This window comes from Phocoena phocoena, chromosome 2, assembly GCF_963924675.1.
Source record: "Phocoena phocoena chromosome 2, mPhoPho1.1, whole genome shotgun sequence".
Lineage (NCBI taxonomy): Eukaryota > Metazoa > Chordata > Mammalia > Artiodactyla > Phocoenidae > Phocoena > Phocoena phocoena.
Genome location: NC_089220.1, coordinates 15,034,923 through 15,040,922, shown reverse-complemented (window position 1 = coordinate 15,040,922; position 6,000 = coordinate 15,034,923).

Below are 6,000 nucleotides of genomic sequence, written 5' to 3'. Positions count from 1 at the left end.
ATTCCCTGTCTCTCTTTGTCGTCAGGAAAGGAAAAGCTGCTCCCACCCCACCCCACCCCCCGCTCCCACTACTGGAAACCAAGGGAGGCAGATCCCAAGAGAATCATTCATTGGTGAATTCATAAGTGCCTACAGAAAGGGTATTCTGTAAAGATGCAGGCATACAGAATGGACTTGAGGACACGGGGAGGGGGTAGGGTGAGCTGGGACGAAGTGAGAGAGTATCATTGACATATATACACTACCAAATGTAAAATAGATAGCTAGTGGGAAGCAGCCACATAGCACAGGGAGATCAGCTCCGTGTTTTGTGACCAACTAGAGGGGAGGGATAGGGAGGGTGGGAGGGAGAAGCAAGAGGGAGGAAATACAGGGATATATGTACATGTATAGCTGATTCACTTTGTTATAAAGCAGAAACTAACACACCATTGTGAAGCAATTATATTCCAATAAAGATGTTTTAAAAAAAAAGAAAAGAAAGGAAAGGGGTATTCTGATTCCACTCTCTGGTTAAATGTCTGTTAGTCAGTGAATCTGCTCACCTGCCCCTGTGATCCAGGCAAAAGGGAATGAATTAAGGAGACAAAGCAGGATGGAGGGTAGTCAGACAGACAGGAGCATGCACTTCTCCCATAGTTCTACTTCCCCCCAAATACAGAAAAGGATCCCACACTCACCTGCAAGTCCATGCAACTGGAGTCTATAGTCTGGCTGGGGATTGCTACAGCAGGGGCCAAACAGGCGGGGGCACTGAGTCAGTGGGGAAGGATGCAGCCAGATGGGATTCGTTTGGAGTCAAGTATTGCAACATATTACCAGCATCTGAGGAAGTTGCTTGGGACTAAAATGCCCTCAGAAGGGCATATTGGAGGTAATTCCCTGGAGGTCCAGTGGTTAGGACGTGTGCTTTTACTACCAAGGGCCCGGGTTCAGTCCCTGGTTGGGGAACTAAAATCCCATAAGCTGCACGGTGTGGCCAAAAAAATTAAAAGGCATGTTGGAGCCACTACTCCTTCACATTGAGCTCTTAGATGAAGAGCTAGAAGAACAGAGACAGCCATGCAAGAAGAGAGAAATAAAGATATTCCTTTTGCCTCTCCACCTCAGTATCAAAGGAACCAGGACAAGGAGGTAGGGAGAAGGGGTGTATAAAAGCTGATAACACTTTGAGCACAAAATGCTACAAATATGTATTAAATGCTCTGTTAGGACTCACTCATTGCAAGTGCACCTCCAGTACCAGCCCCTGGAGCCCCCAGTCTAGCCAGTTCTGGGAAAGGGGAAGAGAAGAGCCTTAGATCTGACAAAAGGTTACAATTTATTTAAAAAGCAGAACTGAGTCTTAAAAACTGAACGTGCTTTTAATTACCAAAAATGACAAAAAGCTAAAGAATCAGGCCACAGTGTCTTTAAGAGCCTTTGTGACCCAGTGGGGAAGGAACTTCATTAGAGCACAGGTGAAAACAGTGATTGGAAAAAATAAAATTCTTCTATGTTTTTACCCCCAAATGAGTTGAAACTCCCCAATAAGCCAATTGTGTCCTTTAATCAAAATCACATCAGAGAATTAGCCTATGCAAATCTGAATGGATCCTTGTCTATCTAGGCTTTCTCTTTTCCCTATGGAAGCAGGGATACCTTATAATAAGCCAATGCTTCCCTCAAATTCCCAAACTTCAGTCTTTGAAATGCCACCCACTACTTTTTCCATATTGTTGCACCATCATACTATTATTTACTTTATAGTTTTCCTTTGAATTTACTCACTTTTTAAGTTAAACATTTTTAAAGAAAACTAATACCTCAATTATAATTGGAAGGATGGTAGTAATTGTCATAAGCACAACAAAGGCAAAAATTGATTCCCTCAAATGCTATGGCCTGAGCTAGAGCTTCAGTACTTGTTAGAAAGAGAGATTAGCAAAGGTGAGAGGAGCTAAAACCACACTAGTCTCAAACTGAGACTTTCTTCTTGATGTGCTCAGGAGTGAAATAACTTTCTCCTGAGGCAATTCAAAGTTGGTTAATGGGGCTTCCCTGGTGGTGCAGTGGTTAAGAATCTGCCTGCCAATGCAAGGGACACAGATTCGAGCCCTGGCCCGGGGAAGATCCCACATGCCACGGAGCAATTAAGCCCCTGTGCCACTACTACTGAGCCTGTGCTCTAGAGCCTGCGAGCCACAACTACTGAACCCACGTGCTACAACTACTGAAGCCTGCACACCTAGAGCCTGTGCTCTGCAACGAGAAACCACGACAATGAGAAGCCTGCGCACTGCAACGAAGAGTAGCCCCAGCTCACTGCAACTAGAGAAAGCCCACGCACAGTAACGAAGACCCAACACAGCCAAAAATTTAAAAAATAATAATAAATAAATAAATTTTTTTTTTTAAGTTAGTTAATGGGCTTCCCTGGTGGCGCAGTGGTTGAGAGTCTGCCTGCCGATGCAGGAGACACGGGTTCGTGCCCCGGTCCGGGAAGATCCCACATGCCGCGGAGCGGCTGCGCCCGTGAGCCATGGCCGCTGAGCCTGCGCGTCCGGAGCCTGTGCTCCGCAACGGGAGAGGCCGGAACAGTGAGAGGCCCGCGTACCGAAAAAAAAAAAAAAAAATTAGTTAATGATGTGACTGAGACATGAAATGCTAAAATCTCAAATGAGGGGAAGAATATTCTGGAATATAAAGATACTGTCAGTACACACCTGTCTCCAACATCTTGCTAAGCAGCTTTCACAATTACCTGGGAATTTACTCTTAATATGACGTATTAAAAGATAAGTCTTAGCATTTTAGAGCACAAAATGCTACGAATACGTATTAAATGCTCTGCTAGGACTCACTCATTGCAAGTGACAGCAAAGAATTTATTGGCTCATATAACTTGAAGACCAGTTCAAATATTCAGTACTTCAACCAGAGCTGTATTTGGGGGTTCAAATGATGTCTTCACAGTCTCTCTCTCTCTCTCTCTCCCCCCCCCCACCCCACATACCACACTTCTCTATCTCTTTATCTGTTACACATATGCTTTCCAAATGAAGCAACATAGCTCCAGAACTCTTCCCAGCTGAGCAGACCCAGCAGAAAGAATCAGTACCAACAGCTCTAGCAGCTAAATCCTAGCGAGGGCACTGATCAGATGGGATGCTGACTAGGGTTCCACACCCACCTTTGAATCAATCTCTGAAGCTAGCTGGCTGGATATATTCCAGCCAGGCCAGGGTCACATTCCCCCTTCCTGTGATAACAGAAGGGCAGGAGAAGAGAGGGGCCTGGAAAGGAGAGGGGATCAAGACAGTATTACCCAAAGGACAAGGGATGCATTTCCCATCGGAAGAAAAGGGAAAGGATGCTAGGCAGACACAAATAACAGGTGTTCATAACAAATACCTTCTTTGTGCCATGCATATTCAATTTGAAAAGAATGTAATAAGTCAATAATAACAACATTTAAAAACAAAAAGAGTAAATGTGTGTTGAATGGCTACTGTCAGTCCTCAGCTCTTGCCACTTCCTTGCACGTCAATCCTTACTTCAACAGTCAGCACCTGCACATTTTTGCCTAGAGCTTTCTCTGAATACTGAAACCTACCTTACCCGCCCATGGGGAATTAACCACCCATGGCCAGTAGCCCTTAGACAAAGACTGACAATAGGTGATAGATAAATACCCCAGCTCCCCGACCTTCAGGGAGGATAACTCTGAGGTGTTCTGTACTGTTTCACAGAGTTCCTCCATCCACTTGCTTGATAGCATCTCTTTATGGCTTCCTTCCCTTCTCGTGTCACTTATGTACCCCCCTACTGGTGTTTACTGGATGACCTCCTAAATAAACTACCCGTACTGGAATATATGCCTCAGGGTCTGCTTCTGGGGGAACCTAAATTATGGCATCCAGGCACTATGGAAGGCTATTATATTATCTTGTGTCATTCTCACAACTATCACATGAAATAGACAATATTATCGTCATTTTGCAGATGAAGACATGCAGCCCTTGGTCAAAGTTGCAGAGCCAAGAAACAGCAGACCCGGGACTCAAAAGTAAGTAGATTCCAACACACATTTAACGGCTATTCTATGTTACCTGACACTTTATAATAGCCCTGTAGATGTCCAGCTTTCAGTGATTCTGTTCAAAGCAGGTAAAACCCAGAGGATCACTGAAGGGGTTGCAAATGACCTGGAGAAGGTAAGGTTGTGTCCTGTAGGCTCTAAGAGGGGAAATGTGAGCTGAAGAGCACAGGTCTTGCACATAGTAGGTGCTCATTAATATTAGTTGAAATAATGTATGGCAGTTTTTAGTTTACAGGAAGTCACGAACGTTATTCTTTTCCGCCATCCTTGCAAAAGAAAAGCTACCCCTTCTGAGGGGTTAATTCTCCAATGAAAAATGATCCCAAACTCCATGTGAATGACAGATTATCTCTGGATCATGGTAAAGTAAACATCTCCAGGGTAGGAGAAAACTGGGCTCAACTGAGCTCACTTTCATTTTGGAAGACTCGTATATGCTGGTCTTTTAGAAAAATGTATGGCTTTAAAATATACCTATTTGCATTTCTCTCAGACAGCTTAAGCAGAGGTTTGCCTAAGACAAAGGACTTAAGCAAATTCTCATTTACCTTTTCCATTTATGCGTTCATGATTGCACAATAAAAGAAATTTTCCATTGTTTTAGGTAGTAGACGCATAAAAGAGCAAACATACATAATGAAATGTCACTGAGATAATTGTCTGGTTATCTGCCTGTTTCTTGATTTAGTGCAATGAGCACTAAATCTGGAGTCAGAAAGCTGAGTTGCATGGGCTAATTACATGCTCTGGGCTCTAGCAGTCTTTTCTGCAAGATGAAGCTTTTGGCTTGGTGATTACTGGCATCCTTCCAGCCCCCCCATTCTCTGACATACAAGGAAAAGTATTTGTTTACTGCCAGCCTTGTTTAGCAAGTAAATTAATAAGGCTTAGTGCATCACTTATTCTACCTTATATGTCCAGTTATCTTACGTAAGGATCCACTCTGCATGTTGTAAAAGAAATCTTTACAACAGAGGAAATCTTTCTGTGCCCAGCCCATGACCAAAGTTTCTAGACTGTGGCTTCACTGTGGGAAAGGTCTCCTGTATTCATTTCTTGACTCATAATGTTTTTCTTTAATGTAAAGTTGCCTATGGGTATAAACTTCAGTGGACACAATGTTATATAACAAGAAGCTGTTTTCATTACATATTTTCATAATGCTGGAGAATTTCTATTTTTGTTTTAAAAAACGAAACACAATGAACACTGAGCTGTTGTTTGCAGATCAGGAAATGGAAGGACTCAAAGAAGGTAAGAGAAACCTTACATTTCAGCCAAACAAGTCAGAGATTGAGCATGTCTGACGGGGTCAGTAACCCATCCCCATCTCCATTGTCTAAGCTTATTTGCTCAAAATTATAAAGAAATAATGAATGCAATCTAAACTTAAATATTCCTGAATGTTCTTCGTTTCTGTCCTTCATTTAGTCTGGAGTAGAGATTGAATCCCTTAGGAAAACTAGGTAGGGCATTATAAAAGGATGGTTTTCATTGGTGGCTTACAAACTCCTTTTTTTTTAACTGATTTTATGTGGCTATTTGCTATTCATAGATGCACCTATAGGAGCTTTATTGCAACTTGCCAGAAATCCACTAATCGTTAAAACTCCAAACTCTATTTTTTTAACTGAAAGAAATAATATCAGGATAAACTAACAGCTCGGTTATGTTTTTTGCTTTGCTTTCTTTTTAGTGGTGAAGCCACTTGTAAACAGAGAATGCATTAGGTGGAGATTATCAAAACTTCAGTCTGAGCCTCCACCCAGATATATTATGGGCAACTGATTGGCAGTGGAAAAATAGATACAATACTCTTCTTAAGCTATAGGGACAGGTTACTTAGTAACCATAGAATGTTTAAGTTCTGTTCACAGAGACTTCTCTTAATTGGACAGAAAGATTTAAGAAACACCGCT